The 24075-nt window shown below is 26.3% G+C and overlaps 2 protein-coding genes across 2 annotated transcripts in view; one reads left to right on the top strand and one right to left on the bottom strand.

The window, feature by feature from the left end:
- The window catches only part of LOC127286942 (uncharacterized), a 184018-nt gene that overhangs the window by 81992 nt on the left and 77951 nt on the right, over window positions 1-24075 (top strand). The window contains exon 2 of the mRNA XM_051313610.1: window positions 11728-11958. The gene's annotated coding sequence lies outside the window, so the exon portion shown is untranslated. The remainder of the gene's footprint in view (window positions 1-11727; window positions 11959-24075) is intronic.
- Window positions 1-24075, bottom strand: part of LOC127286936 (uncharacterized) — an 88593-nt gene that overhangs the window by 38635 nt on the left and 25883 nt on the right. The window lies entirely within an intron of this gene.

The raw sequence follows: 24075 nt of genomic DNA on the forward strand, positions 1-24075 counted from the left end.
CTTTCTAATTCTGTAATATAATCAGACAAACTCTCTATTACGTTTAACTGAGAGAGAGGGAGGGTTTGCTTCTAATATTAGGGTGGAAAAAGCAACACAAGACAATAAAATTTTATATTCTCTCTTACGTAAATTTGGTATAAAAGGACTTCATTTTTACGGAGAGATCAGTTCAGAAATTTCCACCGAATCCGCTAGTTCAGTTCATATTTTGGTATCAGCACGTCTTCGTCACATACGAAATCTAGTACAAGCATTGTTACCCTGCTCGATTTCATACTCAAGTTCGACTTAGAAGAATCTCTGTGTCAAGTGTTAAAAGTTTCTACGTCAAGAAGAGCTCATTCAAGTATTCAAGGATTTGACTTCCCATAATATTTGGAAATTATCTTTTCTGAAAGAATTTAACTGTTTGGGTTTCATTACGGTCAACTGAACTTCATAACTTCTTCCTGTCAGCTCTTAAACTATATCTGGTACCAGACGTTCCTATCATAATTAGGACACAGAAGTGGTCCTTTTTTCATACATCTTACATCTAAATTTTCAAGTGGAATGCTGACTTCCCCTTATTTCAAGAATGGTTGCTTCAGGATACTCTCTTTCTCAAAGATCAATTTTATAACTCTAAATGCTTGTCTAAATAAATTTGTAACCTTGTCATTAAAAATCACTATTTTCTTTCTTTCCTGTACCCTTAGCTCAAAGCCTTCTGCTCTGTAAATGAAACAGGAATTCACAGAATCACCGAGCGGCCATAAATAAAATATTATTTCGTTAGTTATTTCTCTATTTGAGACGTAAGAATTTTTTAATTCGATAACGAAATTATTTTCAAATGTCAAACTTTTTTTTGACATTTTAGTAAATTTGTTTTCCCGGAAGTATTCGAAATCCTTAAAATCATGATCACTTAAATCTTTAGAAACAGTATTGTATTTTCTTAATTTAAACGTGGATACGGGTGTGTTTGAAATTTTTTAAATCGCTCTGTGTTCGTGTTTGTAGCAGATCTTCTCGTCTAAAATATATGATATATCAATTATTGACTAAGGTTAGTGGTATATTTTGTATAAATAATAATAATTACAACCAATAGTTTTTCTAATAAATTTTTTGATGAAAGTTAATGAATTTTGAGAAGTTTTAGAATAATTTTTTCAGGGTGATCCACTCATGACTACAAAAAAAAATAGTCAGAAAAAGAACACTTTTTAAAAAAACGTCCAGAAAATTTTTCCATGACGGTAAAAAAATTGTAAATACATATAACTTGTAGCTTTTTTCACTACCTATCCAACGGTGTATTGAAGTTAGCCAATTATATTTACTCCAAAAAAAGTTATACACGAAAAACAAAACGTGGTCGACTCATGACTACACTCCCCTATACATTCCATATTCAGAGTATTTTTAATGAAATAAATTGTGTCTTTTAGTTAGTTCCATAGTTTTTTGTTAGTGGTTAATTTTGAAATGAAATGCCCTAAATATTATTTATAAATATATGTGCATATAAGAAAATAAATGATAACAATAAAATTTACCAATAGGATCAATAAATTAATAATAAATAATAAATAAATAAACACTAACAGGAAAGTGGTTGGAAATTTTTGAATAAAAAGAAAATTTGCTTTATGATCAGTCTGATGTAACAATTTAAAGGATTACGTTTTCTTTTAAAAAAAAAAATTTCTTGAATTTTTCTGCTCTTTGTAATTTACGTGTGACCTAGAATGATTAAGTTGAATAAAAAAAAGGAGAAATCTTGTTTCATCTGAAAACTGTGGGAGTATCAAGGAATGGTTGAGGTAAACCTGGAAAAGTGATCTACTTTGTTTTTATTACCGGACGTGCCACACGTGTTTTATGGGCATTTTTACGAAGCCTTTAAGTTTGAATGCGTAGCGTTATAAGCCTCTAGATATGAGAAGCTGACATCTAGAGGGAAATAAAGATCGAAATTAAGCCATGAAATCTCATTTCAGAATGTAGCATTTTTAAATTAACTTTTTTTGTATATCCTATATTTTATTATTTTTATTATTATTATGTTTATTAATATTATTATTATTATTATTATTATTTAATTATCTCATTTTGTGAAATTTATTTACAATAAATTACCTTCACATTATAAATTTTTTAAATGTTTTTATTAATAACAAAAACCTTTTTTTATTGTTTCATTTTTAAAATTTTCAGAATTTTTATGCAAGAATTAAAATATAATATTAATTAAATTTCTCTGCTTTTCGATAAAGGCATCAGAATTTTAAACATGATATAATTAGCGTTAAAGCCAACATCATAAATGTCCATAAAAACCCATCATTTACACTTGTTGATGAATAAAAAGGGTAAAGTATAATAATAATAATAATAAAATAAAAATGAAGATATGTAAAATATGTATATAAGTTGAGGGTTATTTTAAATTAAAACTACAAAATATGATAAATTGAAATTAGGTCAATTAATTATTTAAATAGTTGCTGAAGAAAATTCATGTAAAATTTTCATTTTAAATAACATACACGAATTTCCAACGTATCTTTGCGTAAATGTTCTAATTGCTCTTACCTGTAGGGGTAATTTTCTTTCTCTTTTTTAAATAAAACTAATCTTTATAACAAAAAGAATAATTAAGTGTACTTTTGAAAAAAAAAAGAAAACTCGTTTTCGTATAACCATTTAATGACCGTTTATCTTTATCTTCATGCTACTTCATTTAATTTGAAAAATAATTATTTAACTTTCTTTCTCACCAAGAGAAAAAGAATAAATTAAAAAAATGCGATGAAGTTATTTTCACTTGGAATTACTTTTTCTAAGTACTATATATATACGTTACAATTTTTTTACAAGTATTTTTTTAGTTAGAAAAAGTTATATTTTTTATATATATATATATATATATATATATATCTTTTTATTTTGTCATTATTCATTTATACGTTAGTTTTTTTTACATTTCTCCTTTATGAAAAAAATTGTGAATGTCTATTCAAAGGATACTTTGTTTTCATATTGGCTTTGAATCGAAAAAAATGCATTCATAATTTTTTAACAAAAATCTAAGAAATAAATATAAAGAAATATTTTAGCATTTAATTTAATGAAAGAAAAATGTGAAAATTCAATGCTTTCAATTTCTTTCTTCTGGTATTATATAAACTATTCAAAAAGGTTAAAATAGAGATGTATTAGTTATATGTATGAAAAGTGATAAATAAAAGAAAGCTACATATTTTTCAAAAAATCTTTGAAGCGGATAATTGAAAATTTAATATTCCTTTTAAAGATTGAAAAAAAATGAGAAGCTTATCTTTTCACATATGGTTTAAAAAAGATTAATTTTTTATAATAAAAATATTATGCAACCTTGCTTATAATGTGTTTGCAATACTATATATTATAATATTCGATTTTCAGCTGCTTTTGCCCTGTTACCGCCCCTTTCACGTAACGTTCCAAGATTATTCAAATGTACCACTTCCGGAATAATATATTGCAACTGACAATGAGTCTCGCATTATTCTGTTGTACGCAACTTTACACAAAAACAAAGTTACATTTAATATATGTCAGTTCAAAATAGACAGGTTTCCATTTTAGGATTATTAAACTTTTTAGAAGATACAAACTGAGATTAATATATTATTAAGTTGAATATATATTTATTCTATAAATAAATTTTTAAATTATTGAAAAAATAATGATAAAATTTAATTTATTTAACTGAATAAAAAAAGATAGATTAAGTAAGAGCCATTAGTATCATTTTATTTCTGATTTAAGGAGAAAAATCGGATTCAGTTAGGCATATAGAGACTTGCTTCAATATTTAGAAGTTTAATAAAAGTGGAAAATCCTGATTTAGTCAGACTTTACGTCGTTATTTTTCAAATACCTGATCCAAGCAGAATAATCCCTTTAACATCGGATTTACTATTTTTTTTTTAGCAAAGTAAAATAAGACAAGTACTTAGTTTTTGGTTCAAGTAGAAAAATCCAATTTGGTATGAATAGAATAGTTATTATAACTATTTCTTGATTGTGTCAGACATATTTTTTGAAAAATTAAAATATATATATAATTAATTTCAAAAAAAAGTCTATTTGTATTATATTTAATTAAGTATGAAAATGCTAATAAGAATTTGTCAAAAAAAGCCTTAATTCCTTCTATATTAATATATAAATTATTTAATTTTTCATTTATTGTCTATATTTTTCATGTAAAAGCAATTCTGAACTTTGCGAGATTTCGATGAATAAATTTGAATGAATTAAATTTCAATGCAAATCAATGGAATCTGGCTATTTTTCCACTGCATTGCTGTTCTTTATTTTTGATCCTTAAAAATTGGAATTTTCACACGTTTTTTCCCTCTAAATTATAATCTATATTTTAGTAAACCTAAAATTTAATTAATATTCTATTTATTTTAAAAATTTGCTGAAAACAGTTTTTTTTATTGGTTTTTATTTTTTTTCAAAAGTTGCACATTTAAAAAAAAATTCCTTTCATATAAATAATTAAAATATTTAAAAATGTTTAAAAGTAATTGAAAAAAATTTCCTAAATTGGAGTAAATAAAAAGTATATATATGCGCATTCTAGACTGATAATATGATTATGGTGTTGAGTGTATAAAGTGAAATAAATTATTACTCAGCATGCAATTTTTATGTAAATGTGGAAAAATGCAAAGTGCATCTGAAAGCGTGTTTCCATCAAGTGATTCGTCTTCTTTTTTTTTTTATTTTTTTTCCTTTTTTTTATTTTATTAAATACAACATTGCAACAACACACCGCACTGGTACTCATTTCATTCCAGGTCACGAATATTCTACTATATACGCTAAAGTACCTTTGGGAAATATTTGCTCTTGATTGTCTGTTACTGCAATCGGTTGGATCAATCAATGTCATCTCGGATGTGTTCTTAATCAGTTCCCATAGTTAGAATATATCTATATATATAATATACTTCTATAAACTCTCTGTTTATTTTTAAAACTTTATCTTATAAATAAACAAAATATGCCAAGGATTATTTTTCTATAAACAAAAAGTCAAAAATTCGATAACTTTTTATCCCGTTTTTATTAAAAAAAAAAGAATTTTCTTTCAGATTTTTATCTCTCATCGTTTATGTTTTATTTTTTGTACAGAAACTTTAAGCATAGATGTGAAATAAAAAGTTAATCCTTTATATATTAAAAAGATGTTATTTAAAAGCGTTTTTAATAGAAAATTCCAATTTTTTTTTATAATTTGCACCCCGCGTGGAAATGGAACCATAGTTAAAATCATAAAAACCATGGGCGAAATCGATTTCAAAGGTAAATACAATTAGACCCATGGTTTAAATCTTGGCAAAAATCTTAAAAATCATTGCTCATGTCCGTTTTTTAAGCATTGCTGAAATCTTGGAAAATTAATTTTTTAAATTTACAGTTTCTGGACCATTGATAAAATCTTGCCAACCGATGAGAAATAAAAAACAATTTTTTGATTTTGAACCATTGATAAAATCTTGAGAACCATGGAAAAATTATTTTTTTTAATTTTTCTGATTTTGGACCATTGCTAAAATCTTGCGAACCATGGGAAAATTATTTTTCTTAATTTACGGATTTTTGACCATTGCTAAAATCTTTCGAACCATGGGAAATTTTTTTTTTAAATTTACGGTTCCTAAACCATTGCTAAAATCTTGAAAACCATGGGAAAAAGTTTTATAATTTTTTTGATTTTAAACCATTGCTAATATCTTGCGAACTATGGGAATTTTTTTTCTATTTTACGGATTTTGGAGCATAGTGAAAAACTTGCGAACCATTGGGAATTTTTTAAAATTAATTTTTCATATTTCGCATGATTTTAGCAATGGTCCAAAATCTGTAAAATAAAAAAAAAATTTTCCATGGTTTCCAAGATTTTAGCAATGGCCCAAAATTAGTAAAATTAAAAAATTAATTTTCCCATGGTTTCCAAGATTTTAGCAATGGTTAAAAATCCGTAAAATTATAAAAAAAAATTTCCTATTGGAAATTGTACCATGGGAAAAGGACATAAGCAATGGTTTTTGAGATTTTTGCCAAGGTTTAAACCATGGGTCAAATCGTTTTTTCCTTGGCAATCGATTTCGCCCATATGGTTTTTATGATTTTACGCATAGTTTCATTTCCATGCGGGGTACTTTACTCGAAACTTTTTTATTAAAACATATTTTCCAGTAAGAAAATGACAGAAAAATTTTATATATTTTATAATAGACACATTTTTTATCTGTTTTATGAAATAAGTCAAATTTTCTTTTGTAACTACCGTTTGTGTGAAAATTACGCGAAACGAGTTATAAATTTTATGTCAATAAAAAAGAAAATACCCTGCTTTTACTTATTTCTACTTCAATTAAAAAATGTATTTTATGAGCGTGCATCAAGTTCTTTATACAAATTGTGTTTATTTTTATGGAGGTATATTCTATCCAAAATTTATATTCTTTTAAGAATAAATTCGTGCTCTTATTTACGAATAAAAATGGTAAAAAATAAAAATTTAAAATTCCCATAAAGGTAAAATATTAGATATAAAAAAAAGGGAAGAGAGAAAAAAATGAAACACGTAAATATACTGAAAGAAAAATTTATGACCAAAATTTATTTGTTTCATATAGTTTATTATTTAACTATATATATTATCGAAAAATTGGACCTAAAATATTAAGATTATTAGTAATTTATGATTGTTAAATTTTTTGAAAAATCAAAATAGAACTTTATTTTATTTATTAAAAAATTTATTTTTTCGATAAAAAAAAACTAAAGTATTATGGTTGAGTTGTTCTATTGCTAGAAATGTAAATTTTTCACTTTCTAACAAGAAAAGTTTTTTCATTTTGTGAATGTAGTTACGCTCAAAAGCAAAAATTTATTCATTTTCTTGAGGAGCATATAATCAATTTTTTTTGTTTCGTGGACAATAGGCTTTTTTTTAGACAAAATGACTTTAACAAATTTTTTTTTATTATATTTACTTATAGGTGGGTAAGAATTCCTGAAGTGGCCCCCTAATATTTTTTGTGTAATAGAAAAAAGTGATACCCACATATTTTGGTAGTCCATGATGTCACTAAAAAACCCCTGAAACGATTTTTCAAAATTCGAATTTTTTTAAAAGTTATAAACAATTAAACTTTTTTGCAACGTTTTGGAATATTATATGGAATATTATAATCGGGAACTCTCATGGAGTCTTGGTTGGCGCGCGGGAGATGCCGCGCCGTATGCGTGAGCTGCTCAGAAAACTCGCGCGCGTTAAGACTAAAAATTCTGTATCTTCTAAAGTTTTTGAGAATCCCACTTTTTTATTTTTGTCATGGAATCGTGAAAAGCCCCTTTTTATGATTCTATAAAAAAAATTGGAAAAATCGACTGAGAACATTGTTAATTTATAAAGTTAAAAATTAACAATATAATTTGTTTAAACAAATTATACTTTTTATTCATAATTTATTTATTTATCAAAAGTACGTATCTTAATCTTTCTCCAAATCAATTTTTATTAAAATCGGTTCGGCCAATTTCAAGATACAGAATTTTTTCCAAAACGTTGCAAAAAAGTTTAATTGTTTATAACTTTTAAAAAAATGCGAATTTTGAAAAATCGTTTCAGGGGTTTTTTAGTGACATCATGGACTACCAAAATATGTGAGCATCACTTTTTTCTATTACACAAAAAATATTAGGGGGCCACTTCAGGAATTCTTACCCAGGTGGTTTTAATACTTCTCGTTATCATTTAACAGAATTTCAGTGTAGTCCTAAAATTTTATACTTCATAAACTTTTAAATGGGAAAATTATCTTATACACTGTGTATTTTTTTTTTATTTTAAAAAGTTGATAAAAACCTGTTTATGTTTTATAACTAGGATTAATTAAAATTTCAATTTTTTAACTTTTATAATTATTTTTAATTTTAATTTATAGTTTATTATATATTTGAACTGGTATAATTTTTATAAAATTTTTTTTCTTTTCAATTGATGTTTAATATTTTTTTATAAAATGATTGTATTCAATTAAAAGAAATTAATGTAAATCTATCAATTATTTGGATGTAATTTTAAACTTTATTAATAATTTATAACTTATTCAAATTGAATAGTAAGGAGAGAAAAGATGTAAAGGGAATAGTTTATGTAAGTGATGAGAGATTTGAAAAAACTGTCGTTGCTTGTTTTTTTTTTTTTTTTCTTTGAAGGATGTATGAAATCTTACGATGTATTTGACCAAGAAACCTTTTCCTACTTGAAGATTGAAAGGTATAGGTAGTGGGGCAAAGACCAGGAGAAACCGGGTCATACCGGGCCAGGAACCAGTGACACTGGAGCATCGCCCACCCTGAGCCACCCTTTACAAACTGGGTCACCTTTCACCCTTGTTTCATTCTCTCTCTCTCTTCCCTAAACTTTCCCTCCCATCTCCATTTATTCGGATCACTGTTCTCCCACCTTTCGTCCTTGTTCATCGTCCTGTTCGATCATTATGTTTTTTTTTTTTTTTATTTTTTTTTTTTGGCGAGTCAATCTGCAGGATTCAGCGACACGAATTCCCAAGAGAGAATCAGTACATTTGCAGATGGTTGACTCTATCGATTTGTCAGTGACTTTTTACGTAACCAGTCAATTGGCAAATAATTTTGTGAATTTCATGCGCGAGAGCCAAACCTGACGAAAATTACTCAACTGTAAGCGAAAAAGAACAATTTGATCATTTCACTGCAATGTTAACTTGTGAAAAAAGAGGTCTTTTGATACTATTTGTAATGCCAACAAATTATTGTCCTGCAATTTTTTTTTTCTATACACAGGAAAAAATTCTTTTTTTAATCAGCAAAACGATTTTTTTTGTTTTTCTTTTGTTTTTCATTTTTTAGTTTTAAAAGAAAAAAAATTGTTTATATTGTTAAAAATTAATTTTTCTCGAATAATTTTTTTTTAACTTTAGAAAATTTTGTTATAGACATAGAACAAATGTCAATAGTTATTAGAATTCTCTCTAAATTTGAATTAGTGAAAAGTGAGATACTAATTAACATTAGTATGAATTTTTACTAATTTTTAGTAAAATATTACTATTTGATTTAGTAGGTTTAAATTTTTTTCCTAATGTTTTAGTAAAAAGTGACTAATAATTATTGAAAATTCTTACTAATTATTATAATTAGTAGCTCACTTTTCTCTAATTCAGATTTACAGAGTTTAATACATCGAAAAAAAGTTGTACCTAATTTGAAAATGCAATATGGTGTCAAGTTCAAAAATATTATAATTCTAAGATTTACTTTTTAATTTTCAATATTTTTTTTTAACAATATCAAACGGATTTTACATATTTCTAAACACACTAATTTAAAAGTATCAAATTTATACAAAATGTATCAAATTGATCCAAATTTTTTTATGAATTTGATATTTTTGGTATCAATTTAATACTCTCAAGTTTGTGTGAAATCATAAAAAAAGGAGTATAAAATTTTTTTTATTTTTTTTTAAGTGAAAATTTATTAAAATATTATTTTATCCTCAGTTTTTATTTTTCATATGAATGTCAAATTATTTTTTTTTACTTTTTATATTACCTTCTCTTTCTTTTGAAATTTTTTATACACTTGCAGGATCTTGATGAGAGAAAATCTAAATAAATTTTTTTTATCCTGGGCATAATCAGACATTTTTATATTTATTCGTTGTTTAGTCAAACAGAGTTTCTCTTTTGAAAAAAAAGATTTTTGATGAAGAAATATTTGTAAAATTTTCATTTTCTTAAAGAAAAGTTTAATTTGACAGAAGCATATTTTTCTGTTCAAAATCAACATTTTTAATCGAAGTCTTGCTAAAATGGATTTTTCAAAATGGAAATAAAACCAGATATCTAATATATAACAATTGAAGTCTTACTAAGTCGGATTTTTCTACTTCGACTACAATTTCAAAAATTTATGATCTTTAAAAGTAGGATTTATCTGAAATCTTCAGATATTTAGTGTCAGACTAAATCAGATTTTTCTACTTGAATAAAAATGTAATAAATATAATACCAAATTTTCAATTTTTTTTTTATTTAGACAAAAAGTTTTAATATTTCAAATCTGTATTTTTTTAAGTTTTCTGCGTTACATTTTATTCTTCTAAGTTATCATATTTTTAATATAAGAATAATATCCTTCAAATGAGAATAATATTCCTTTAACAATATGTGAATAAGACTAGGGGAGACCGAAGAGGAAAGTAACAAAGGTTATAACTTTTAAAAAAATTATCGGATAGACAATTTTTTTGTTAAAATTTGCAAGCCAACATTTTAAAATTTTTATTTTAAGTGATTTTTAATCTGAAAATTTCTATATTTATTAACTAAGTTTCTATTAGAATCAATAAATTCAAAAGCTTATAATCAAAATTTATTAAACAAATATAATGCAATAAAATAAAATTAAAAGAAATATTTCATAACAACTCTTGTATTACGTTTGTGTAAATTTTAGACGCTTATTTTTACGATTTAAAGATTCGACCACCATATTGGATTCGCCATTTTGAATTTTGAAAACCCAACATCAAATTAGTAATCAGCAACCCCAAAAACCTTCAAGTAACAAGTTTCAAGTGAATTCGATGAACTGTTTTAAATTTCGATCGCCATATTGAATCCGTCATTTTAAATTTTGAAAATCTGACATCATATTCGTAATCAGCGACCCCAAAAACCCCTAAGTAACAACTTTCAAATGAATTGGTGAATTTTTATAAATTTCGACCGCCATATTGGATCCGCCATTTTGAATTTTGAAAAGTCGGACGGTGTTATCTGTCTTTAAGTTGTGCTAATAATTTTTTAATAAATGTTTTAACACTTTTGTGTATTTTTAACTTGTTTGTTGACATGCAAGAAAAAAGCGACCGTGGAGGAAAGTAACACATTGTTACTTTCCTCCTCGTGTCGATATTGTGCACGTTTTAACTAATGATTGAAGCAAATCGTATTTAATTTTATGAAAATAGTTTTTTTTTTAATTACTAACGATTCATGGTGTGCAAAAAGTAGTCACTGTTTTTACAGATTAACGTAACCTAACAATCAGAATTGTTTATTTTAGAATTAATAAATAAGAATTAAATTAAATGTAAGTATTTATTATAAATCTAAATAAAAATTAATGGATACAATGTTTAGTGTGCAAATTATGGGCAAACGAAGCTTGTACTGCTGGTGAAACTAACTATGTTTGTCATAATTGTTAATTAGTATTTTTAACTTTATTACTTTACACTATGTTTTTTAATGTTTTAATGCTTTATTGTTCCAATTTGTTAAAAACTATTAAACAGAGATTTATTTGAGAAAAATCTGTAATCTAGGTAAGCATAAAATATCTTTAAAAAAAATGAGCCAAATTCACAAAATGTTTTAAATATGTGCCAAATAAGTATAAAGTGTACTTAAACTTTTATGTGTTCATAATAAAAATATTTCTAATTAATAATAGTCTTTAGTCTAAAGAATTTTACATAATTTTATACTGTTACTTTCCTCCTAGTTTGTGAAAATGAAATTTTTTGTAGCTTTCTATATTACCGACTGGTTAAAGATTTAACTACATGTTAGTACAGCGCTGACAGTATTTTAATTTTTCTTTTTGCAGATTCTATTCTCGATGGCTTGTGGTGTCATGTATTTCAAAGATAAGGACAAAAGTAAAAAAGGGTATCTTGAAGGACACAGAATTCTCCATATTGCAAACTTTTTAGAACTCGGTCTATTTTTACGGTTATTTTTCACATTTACTGAATGGAAATTTAATTTGAAAGTAGGGATCCATCGAGGGCTATTTAGTTTGAAAGAATCTCCTTGAAGCTGAAAATTCGACATTAAGGTAAATGTTTTAATTTATTGGGAAAATTTTATTACAAAAAATTTAGTTGTATTTTTTGACGTGACAACGTCTTACTCTGAGGTTTAGGGAGTCAGTTAGAAAAATTTGCATTTATATCGACGGCCAGAACTCGAAAACCATAAGTTATATTTTCAAGATTTTTGTGTTATTCGATTAAAAATTTCCGTGTAATGAATATAGACCCCGCTTTAATTTTTTAATTTATGAATTGTCTCTTATTGTAAGAATATTAGATATTCTGACTGTAAGAATAAAATGGATTAATTATTCTTAAATTAAGAATATCGTTTTGTCAATGATTTTTAGACTCACTATATCACACGAAAAAAAATAGAATTTTTACCCCAAAATCGGTATAAAAATTTTCTGTGTATAAAAAAGAAATTTAATAAGGTCAAAAAAATTCTACCAGGCCCATATTGAGTTGTTTTTCTTTTGCACAAGGAATAATTAGAATACCCGTTCACGAATCCTGTGGGTGGTAATTAAATTTCTTTCGAGCCTTTATTGTTATCTCTGTTGGTGATCGATGCACCGTCTCTTTAAATTGAACAATACACGTGGCATATAGCAAGTTATAAAGTCTTTTTGTTCAACAAATGTATTGCTTCCCTCATGAAATCGTGACAAAATAACAAAACTCAAAAGTGCTTTTAATTTTTATTAATTAGGGAGCGTTCACAAATGATGTCATTCAATTTTTCAAGATTTTTTACCCTTACCTCCCACACCTATTAATTTTTATAGTGCTTAAAAAATGGTCTTTTTTAATATGCTACACTGATGGAAACTCGAAATGAATGTACAATAAATATTGACTCAATGTGTTGGGAAAACTATTTTCTGCTTGAGCACAGGTGAAATTACGTCGACATAGTTTATCAGTCTTCTCACGTTCATGTGTAATCCATATATATATATATATATATATATATATATAGTCATTCTGTGATATACATATGATTAGTTCAGTTCATTTATAATCTTAATCGTGCTTGACATAAAATTTTGAAATTTCTCCACTATAAAATTTATTAACTATTGTCATGGTTGAATTTTAATTAGATTTCACGTTACACGTGTGCAAACTTTTCATTTATTAATTTACTTCAATTTTAAATATATGTGCATATTTTTTCGTATATTTTATATATATATATATATATATATAATAATAAATTAAATTTTATTCTTATATTTTTTATATTATTTTTGATAAAAATTTTTATCGAAATTGAAATAATAATTTTTTTTTTTTTAATTCAGAGAAATTTAAAAATGAATGAGCAATTTTGTATAAATGCAGATTTAGGAAGAGGTATTATTAACTCTTTAAGTACAACCATTTTAAGTATAACACCCTTTTGCTAATAGTAGTTTCACTGAGATTCGACTTCATTACTCTTAAATGCTGTTCGCAGAAAGTTTCACTTCAAAGTTCAAAACTTGATAATTAATTGTCGTTTTAGTGTTATTAGAAATGTTACTTTCAAACTTAAATTTTGGAAAGTACTTGTACAGACATGAAAAGTTTCAACTGAATTATAATAAATTTTTAGAAACATATATTAATTTATTATTACTTGCAGTTTTTTACTTATTTCTACTGCTTAAATTTTTGGTTGTTTTTTATTTGAAGCATTCGTTTAAAATTGCAAGCAAGACTTTGAAAACAAGTTCTAGCGCATAAAGACAATAAAGAGAGAAAACAATTTATATCAGGGTCCTCAAGATACATAAAATTATTTACTGGAAGAGAGAGAGAAATATAATATGTGTGTGTTTTGTGGAATAAATGCACAGAAAAAACCTGAATTCAAATTGAGTATAGATTCTATACTCAATTTGATTCGCAACAAAAATGAAACTGGTTGTCTCATTTCGAGTTCTAAGGTAAAAGTATCAAAATGAAACAGGCAAGTTTCATTTTGAGAAAAAGAAAAATGGAAAAATATTGTGAAATAACGAATAATTTTGCACAAAAACATGAAATATAATAATTACAAAGAAGTAAATAACACGCTAGACTTAATATATTTGATTAAAAATTGCTTGTAATCGCGTAATAAAATAATAAAGGAAATATGTTTTTAGGTTAGAAAAATGAAAACATGTGTTTTGACAACAGGAACGGTACTGCCAACTTAAATAATAGCGGTAAATTTAAAAACTTATGAAATTAATTATTATCTACGTAAATAATAATAAATAATTTTTATTTAAAAACTTCTAAATATTCGTACTGGTCAAAATAATCTTTCTGGTGTTGTTGAAATATTAGAAACAATAATTGAAATACAAAATTACTCTGCTTATGATGCCAACTTAGAAATCTGAAATTCTAGCCAATATCATTTTGAATAACATGAAGTTTGTCCCATACTCATTTCGATACCCAAAAGAAAATGAGTTGCAACAAAAATGAGTCCAAGTTTTTTCTGTGTGATGTGGGAATATTGGAATGGAATACTTTGTTATTACATTCTCATCATAATGAGAAAGTATTACATTTGCCCGTTGATTTTCGTTACTGACAGATTTTTTTAAATTTAAAAATTATGAGACAAAACTTTTCCATTGTTATTTCAAATTTAACTACTACGTTCGTATGATAATAATGTATCTAAATTTTAATTTCTTTATTTTTTTTCTCTAAATCTGAATTATTCAAAAGTAAATCACTAATTCAATTTTTTAGTAAAATATTACTATTTGATTAAGTATGGTTGTAATTTTTTTGTTTACTAAAGTTTTAGTAAAACATTATTAAAAATTAGTGGAAATTCTTCCTTAATATGAATTAGTGGCCCACATTCTAACGAAATTATTTTTTAGGCTTGTCTAAAAACTGTATATAGGATCTTAAATAACATAATATATTAAAAAACTTATGTTATATAATTTGACACCATAATTTCTTATGCATCATGAAATGCCATTAATATATGAACCAGCACATCTTTCACTAATTACTCAAATAATTTCTTGTGAAATTGAAAGGCGTACAGCTCATATTATATTTAGCTTTTCACTTAATGGAAAATGTACGCTGTCACAGGGAACGCTTCATTATTCATTTGCTACAAATTTTTAAAAAATGACATCCTTCAATTCATTAGGTAACTGACGCACTTATCATGAAATTTTTAAACCAATTAAAATAAAAATTTATAGGTACATAAGAATTATCTACAATTAACCAAAATTACAGAATAAAATAAAAAAATTTGAAAATTCTTCTTAATGACCCCGAAAAGCCCCGAGTAGAGAATTTCAAATGTATTCGAACGATTCTTGAAAAAAAAGTCCGCCATATTGGATCCATTATTTTGAATTTTGAAAAACTGAAACCCGATTCGTAATCGGCGACCACAAAAACCCCCGAGTAACCGGTTTCAAGTCAATTTTTTTTTTTTTTTTTTGATTAGGAAAAATGTTGTATATTGATAATGGGACAAAAAAAGGAAAATGGCGATTATTTAAAAAATTTAACTCGATCTTAAAAAACGGCTAACGCCATTGAATTCAGCGTACCCAAAATTAGTGTTAATTGGAGTTGGCCATGCGGGAGAGATGGCCAATTTAAATATTTTATAGAATTTGCTGCTAGGTATCGCTTATTAAAGATTAGTTCGCTTTGTTTTGTGGAAAAAAACACAATTAAAAGAAAAAACTTGACGAAAAATATTGAAAAAGTATGTAAAAATCTGATTTGTTATTTTGACTAGTTCGGAAAGAAAGTGATGAGTTTACGTTACTCACTGGTGTTATGTTATTTTATAGAATAATTTTGAATTTCATGTTTTTTTGTAAAGTAGATGACCCAAGCATTGTCATAACTTTATATTTATTCCTAAAATTTATTTATTTATTTAAATTTTAGTTGTGTCAATTTGTCTCCTGACATTACGAGAGATGGCCATGTTTTTTCGAGGTGAGATGGCCATACTGTTTAAGTTATTGGCACCCTTGAGATTTGTGTGTTCGCTAAAAAAAACATTAATTCTGTGGCAAATGACATTTTTTATGACATATATTACAACAAGACACTCCAACAAAGATTTTCAAATTTAAATATGATCAAATAAAATAATCACTATTGTGTAATTAAATGTTAAAAACGTTTATAAATAATCATAACACAGGTCCACAAAATAAGACTTTTTTATATATACATACACAGAAAAAACTTGGACTCATTTTTGTTGCAACTCATTTTCTTTTGGGTATCGAAATGAGTATGGGACAAACTTCATGTTATTCAAAATGATATTGGCTGGAATTTCAGATTTCTAAGTTGGCATCATAAGCAGAGTAATTTTGTATTTCAATTATTGTTTCTAATATTTCAACAACACCAGAAAGATTATTTTGACCAGTACGAATATTTAGAAGTTTTTAAATAAAAATTATTTATTATTATTTACGTAGATAATAATTAATTTCATAAGTTTTTAAATTTACCGCTATTATTTAAGTTGGCAGTACCGTTCCTGTTGTCAAAACACATGTTTTCATTTTTCTAACCTAAAAACATATTTCCTTTATTATTTTATTACGCGATTACAAGCAATTTTTAATCAAATATATTAAGTCTAGCGTGTTATTTACTTCTTTGTAATTATTATATTTCATGTTTTTGTGCAAAATTATTCGTTATTTCACAATATTTTTCCATTTTTCTTTTTCTCAAAATGAAACTTGCCTGTTTCATTTTGATACTTTTACCTTAGAACTCGAAATGAGACAACCAGTTTCATTTTTGTTGCGAATCAAATTGAGTATAGAATCTATACTCAATTTGAATTCAGGTTTTTTCTGTGTAGCGGAGTGGTTTCCAATGTATTTTTGTGTGCTGAACCCGATTCCGGGTTCCAAAATTGCGTATCACATCAGGATTTTGAATACAGTGGAGGTAAAGCTTGGATCGTACGCTTTAAGACTCATTTACACAGGATTAAAAAAATTTTTAATTTTGAAAAAATGGGGGTAAATACCCCAAAAATCTTTTTAGGTGACTTGAACCTAATTTTTATTTAAAATTTCAAATTTTTTTTTGCTTTAATTTAAGCCTATATAGAAGTCTCTATCACGTCAGGTTAAGGAGAAAAAAAATACTGAAAACCCTCAAAAACACGGGTTTTAGAGACTTTACCCCCACTTCACTCAAAATCCTGACGTGATACGCAATTTTGAAACCCGGGATCGTTTTCAGGACACAAAAATAAATTGGAAACCACTTTGATATCTCAAAAAAATACCTTGTACACTTGTGTTGGTGGGACAGACAAACAGAGAGCGCTTATCGAAGACTGAATTCAGTGCAATGATTGTCACCTTTGGCTTCATGAAAATTGCACTGAATTTAATGATAAATGTTCGAAATGTGGTCAGAAGAAGAAAAGAAGACATTAATCACTTTAAATTAAGAATTCTAATAAAGCGAAAAGTCAAAGAATAATTTTAAAGTATTGGCCATCTCCCCCGTACGTTCCGGGAGAGATGGCCAAACGTATTTTTTAAAAATTATTAATATTAAGATTGTTTACATTTAAAAAATTTATAATTTTTATTATTCACTGAGGAAACTGTTTGGTATCATCTACTGAAGTTTGGTTCTCCAAACCAAATTTTTTATTTGATATATGTGCAACTAATCCGTTTGGTTCGGGCTACTAAATTTTTTCGTTGAATCATTTTGTTCGGTCTACCAAATTTTTTGTTTTGCACAACTAACTTATTGTTTTTAAGCAAACAAAAAATTTAGTTAAATGAAAAAATTTTTTTCTTTTCTCAACCAAATTATTTTTTGGCTCACACTTATATTTTTTATTTTTCACTTAATTTTATCACTTTTGTTATCCTCTTTTATTACCCTATGTCTACTTAAATTAATTTCTATTGCGGAAAAACCTAACACTGCAAATCAAGAACGCTGACCACTACACTAAGAATCCTAGTGACAATGTGATAATGTGTGTATAAAGTATACAGGCTGGAGAAAAACTTCCGTTCTTTTAACAAAGCTTTATTCTCTCTGTTCGATATGCATCACTACACACACTTTTTTACCGAATTTCTGAAACACATAAAAATCCCGAAAACACTTGAATAAAACTGGACGACACGAAGAGCGAAGCATGGTTAACGTGTGACATATTTACGAGAACAGCGCATGCGCAATTGAGCATTCAGACGGTTTGGTTTGGAGAACCAAATTATTCAGTTAACAGACGCAAAAGCTTGAACGAAATTTTTGGTACAGCCAACTAAATTTCTCGATTGATTGCTTCTTTCGTTACTGTTATGTCAACTAAATTTTTCTAATCTTAACTAAAAGTGCTCCACCAAATTATTTTATTAACATTAGATTATTATTTTTCTCAGTGTTATTTGTAAGTTAAATGTTCAATGTTTAATCAGCAATAAAAGTTAATACATAAATCACTTTCTTCTTATTTTTACAGGCAAGATTTTTTTTCAAGATTTTACTAATCATCACGGCCCAATATTGGCTGTCATCATTACACCAATATTGGAACCACTGATAGCTCCCATTTTTAGGACATTATTAAACCAATCGTTTATTTTCCATTGGGTTATAGAATAAATTTTTTTTTTGCAAAAGTAGTTTTCATATTTCTATTTGAAAAAGGAAAATGTGAACTATCTTAAAATTGTTGCAATATATAATTTACAAATGAAATATAGAAAAAAATTCGTTTTCATATACATTTTTTTTTACAACAATAGGTGTTTTTTTAACCCGTAAAAAAAGACGAGTAGAGATTGGTGCGAAAATAAGAGAGAGATAAAAGGGAATGAAAGAAGGAAACAAATATGAAATATCTTTCATGCCCAATTCGAACACGTCATGGAACACCACCTGATTCTTCCGTTATTCGTTCCATTTCTCTCTAGTTACTCCTATTTCTTTGTGTTAGAGCCATCTTCTTTGCCGCGGATAATACGTAAGCTGAGCTTTTGTTCCTGTGACAAAGGAGCTTGCGTAAAAGCGATGGATACGAATAGTACAAATGTTTATGCACGATTCATATTTGGCACAAGTTGTCTGGGAAAACAATACTTACAGATTTGCAAAAGACACTCCTGAGACGCGCCTCGAAGGGTAGGGAAAATGCTTTCACAACTTCTTAAGCTTGTTTCCTTTGCCATTGAAGTTTATTCGTCATTTTTATACAATAAAAGACATGATTTATGATTCTCTCAGTTGTATATAATTCGAAATAATGCAAAAAATGTAAAAACGACAAAATAAAATAAAAAAAAAAAATTCCCTCGTACCATATCGTTTATTTGGAATGCGTAATTTTTTGCTATGTTCATTTCATGAATACATTCTTTTTTTTATTAAAAAGGTGAAACGAAAAAAAGTATAAAACACCCCAAAGGCATGCACATTGTTTAAAACTTTCTATTTTTTGAAAACCAATTGTTTTTTCCTAAAGAGATCTGCCTCTATGAGGAATGTAAAATAAACAAATTATTTTCTGAAGGGAACTTTTCTCTGATGCTGCTATAATAAATAATGAATGCAGTCTTTTTTCTTGTTAATTGATACTGAATAATTATTTTTAATTGAAGAAATTAATAAGTAGCTTTTTTAAAAAAGAATTTTTGTTTAATATGAAAAGACGTGACTTCTGATGCTGAATGCTTTTGGCTAATGGCTTTCATGTATTTACCATTAGCCAAAAGCGAATTTACGGGATTTAACTTAGATTGAAAAAAAATAGGAAGAATCCCAGTCCCATTAAAGTTAAGCTCTCGTTTGAGTTTCATGATAAAAAGGCTGAAATTTAACTTGAAATGTTTTATCCCATCATCGGATTATATATTTTTCCTTACATGTATATTTTTTCATTTATTCATTCTGTCTTCTATATATATACGACAATATATATGTAGAATATTCCAATTTTTCTTTAGTTAAAGTGAATTTCTTGTTGGCATACACAAGGCAAAGAACAATAGAACTATATGAGCTTTACAATTTACAAACTGACATAAGCTTCAAACTATCTTTCGAAACTTTGATAAAAATGTAAAGAGGTGTATAAGTATTCTTTATTAGAATGACAGCCTATTTAGATAAAACGACTTTATTGTGTTCCAACTTATATTTTCTCCAATCTTAGATTAAGCAAATAAAATTAAAATTTTCCAAGTAAAAGAAAAAAAACGTATATATACTCTCTAAATTTGACTCACTGAAAAATTCACTGGTCTCAAATCAGTCGCTAAATTCTAGCTATTTGAATCAGTAACATTTCACTGATTTTCAGTCAAAGTAATTGATTCTCCATTCTGTCAGTGAAAACCACTGATTCAAATAGCTAGAATTTAGCGATTGATTTGAGACCAGTGATTTTTTCACTGATTCATATTTAGAGAGTAATAAATTAATAAGAAATATTTTATAAAGACAAAAATTTTCTATATAATGAGTATAGAAATAATATATATGTATGTTACAGGCGAAACCCGAATTGCCTAGGAAATTCGAGATATGATTAAAAGTATAGGAATTATCCGAATTTCCTGGCGATTCATAGGCATTTTCAATATTCCTAGACCTTTCGAGAATTTCCTAGGCATTTCGCGAATTGAACACGAGTGCTCAATAATACAAACTGTTAGATAATTGTCAATTATTGTTTGTTTAAGTCAATATATATTGCTTAACACCATTAAATTTTCAATTTGACGAAATAGGCTTTGGCAATTCGCGAAATTACTAGGAATTTCAAGAAATGCCTAAACAATTCCAGAATTGCCTAACATTTACAGGTATTATCCGATTTCCCTAGCAATTTATAGGCATTTTTGAAATTCCTAGACAATTCGGGTTTTGTCTGTAACATATATATATATATATATATATATATATATATATAACACTTGTAAAATCGATTGGTGAGGTGAAGATTTATTTTCTAAGGAGAAACAGTTTTCAATTAGTTTAACAATTTAGTCATCAATTTTAATTACACTCTTTAGACGAGTAATTTATCTTTATTTAACGCTCAGAATGATAAAATACAAAGACTCTGAACTATTGATAAACCTTTCAATTTATAGCTCATCTTCATTTTTCCTATCACAGAAAATTATAAGGTATTAAAATAAGCTGCAATGCTTATTATTTTAATCCAATTTTGCTTATTTTAATACCAAAATGGATTAAAATAAGCAAAATTGAATTAAAATAATAAGCGTTGCAGCTTATTTTAATGCCTTTTAATTTTCTGTGATGTTAAGGAAATGATATAGAAAATTTACATGGTTTTCAATATTGTTATAATTTTTTAAATAAATTAAAGTTTTCTCCACTTCAGAACTAAATTTCTTATCGAGTAATGAGGAAAAATCTAATTATTTAACAAATGTTAAAAAGAAAATGTTTCTTTTTTTTTAATTTCACTTAAGGGTACTTGGCCTATTAACATAACCTCATACATAACCGCACTGCATGTTTTTAAGACACAAATGATACGACGCTGAAGTACGCAACGTTTATGATATAAATGCGATTTTTCCAGAAATAATTTTTTAGAATGAAAAATTTTATAATTTTTTACCTGAAAAATATTTCTTGCAGTATTTATTAATCACCAAATTTAAAATAAAACTATTTTTTAATTAATCAATTTTATAATTTTGCGTGTTGAATAAAAATTTATTTCTAATTGTTGATCATAAACGTTGCGTACTTCAACATTGTTAAAAATGATGAAATTAAATAATAGATTACATTGTTTGATCATTAAAATTTAAAGGGGTCAAAATAAAGGTGTCGCCTCCTATTAACAATATTTTGTTCAAAAGTTAATGAACAAATAAAATTTTTTATATTTTTTAAACAAAACATTATTTAACAAAAAACACAAAATCAGAATTACAGAAAATCTTCCAAAGAGAAAAATTAGCTATTGTCTCTAAAAATTGAATAAAAATTACGATCGTTCACTAATTTTTTTTTAAATTTGGTGTAATAAATTTAAAATATATTTTTAGTTCTGTGAAAAATCATTTTTTAGTTTAAGCTTATATAACAGTGTATGTTTTTTAAAAATTAATTTTAATATATTTTACTCACAAAAAAAGAGAAATAGTAATTTTCGTGAAGTGTAATTTACGAATGGTACAATTCTGTGAAAAGAGTTCTTCTTCCTGCGAGTTCACGAGAAGATAGAATGGAACCTTTTGACGATGGCTAATCAAAAAGGATCAGTCAGGATTAAGAATATTGAATGATAAAAAAAAGAGATTCTGCAAAGCGCGAACCTGCGCCTCAATGGCTTTACAAAGTCTGTTAATCTAACGATTGATGAATCGAGGTCATAATCTATTTAATCGATCTTCGATTTTTGCTTTATATATAGAAAAACAAAAAAAAGAAAGAAAAAAGAAAAGAATAACTTTTATTCACGTTGAAATAATATTTTCAATATTAACAAATTTCTTTGTTGAAAAATTGTTTTCGAATACCAACGTTTAAAAGTTTTTATAATTCAAAATCAATATAAAATTTGATGAGTTTTTTTTATTCAAGCTTTAACAATAATAAATTTTCAGATAGGCTTTTACAACAATAAACTTAAAGAATTTACATTAAAAAAGAAAATTGTTGTAAATTGAAATATTATTTTTCAAAATATAAACGATAATTTACCAAAGTTTCTCTTTACTTCGAAAGAACAATTTTCCACTGAAACGAACCTGCCCTTATTTATCCTAACGTTCAGGAAAATACATTGGGTTAATGTAGGAAAAATAACGAGATAAAGGTAAACTGAATTTTTCAGTAGTCGTATCCTGAAATAGTCAGACCGAGGATAAAACCTGCTGCAAAGCACTTAAATATTTACGTTCTATGTACTGTGAATTTAACAATTTAAAATATATTTATAAATAAACACAAGAAATTTTGTAATTAATGGAAAAAATTTTCATATTAAAATTGTTTATGAAAAATTATACGAAAATTAATATTAAATATAATTTTCTTAACTATTTTTTTTTTCTTAGCGCAAGTTAATATTTGCGAAATCGATACAAATTGAAGCTTCTTATTTCCCATAGGAAATTAACTTTTCATTTTATAGTTTTCATCATCATAAAATGTGAGATAGCTGTAACTTTACATAAAATCCACTTCTAAAGATTATCAAATTTCATTATAATATTAATCAGCTTTGAAGTTAAGATTACATTATATTCTAATATTATCTCCTTGTGGCAAGTTTTTAACTCATTTCTTTTTGAATCAGTTGAAATTTAAGGTTAATTTTTAATCTCATATATTTAATTAAAATTAATTCTTCTATCTAGCAGGAATAATAAAATATTCCACCAAGTTCTTGTGATTAAATTAATAAATAATTATATCAATAAAATAAATTATAATTATAATATATAACAATAATTATTATTATGAGTGAATAATATAATAGTAATAAATTTTGTTAAAAGTGAAATCCATTTAAAAGTGCGATTATCCATAGATTCGCCTAGAAATTGCTCTTATCTATCAGTTAATAGAAAAAAAAACTCGATACAGTTAACTGGACCATAATAATATTTTTCCAACGTTTATATCCAGAAATGAGCTAATTTGTGAATGCATTCGATTAACAAACGACGGGAAATCTAATCTCCGGGAGCCATAGTGATTCGTGACAGGATTAAAGACAATGGGGTTAGACGTTGTCTCAAACTATCTAAAATGTACATAAAATAATTGGTATTATAGTGGTGGATGTGAATTAAATTGCCTCCGCGTTCATAGAGTAAAGAATAAAAAAAAATAATTAGAAAAAAAATGCGTTATCCTGATTTTATAAAATTCATTGTATAGCGACCAAAAAAAATTAGACGCGTTAAATATAAAATTTAAAATATAAATAATAATAAACGAAAAAAAAAATTTGAATTCACCAAATAACAATAAAATTTAATTTAAATTCTTTGATGGAGAATCAACTTTTTTTCTTTCATTTTCTTTTTTTCATATAAATATTTTTCACGTTAAATGTAAACTTTGAATTTTTATGTGCATTTTTATCGGATTTT

Source organism: Leptopilina boulardi, unplaced genomic scaffold (assembly GCF_019393585.1).
Source record: "Leptopilina boulardi isolate dan_hultmark-lab unplaced genomic scaffold, ZJU_Lbou_2.1 LbouV2_366, whole genome shotgun sequence".
NCBI classification, from domain to species: Eukaryota; Metazoa; Arthropoda; class Insecta; order Hymenoptera; family Figitidae; genus Leptopilina; species Leptopilina boulardi.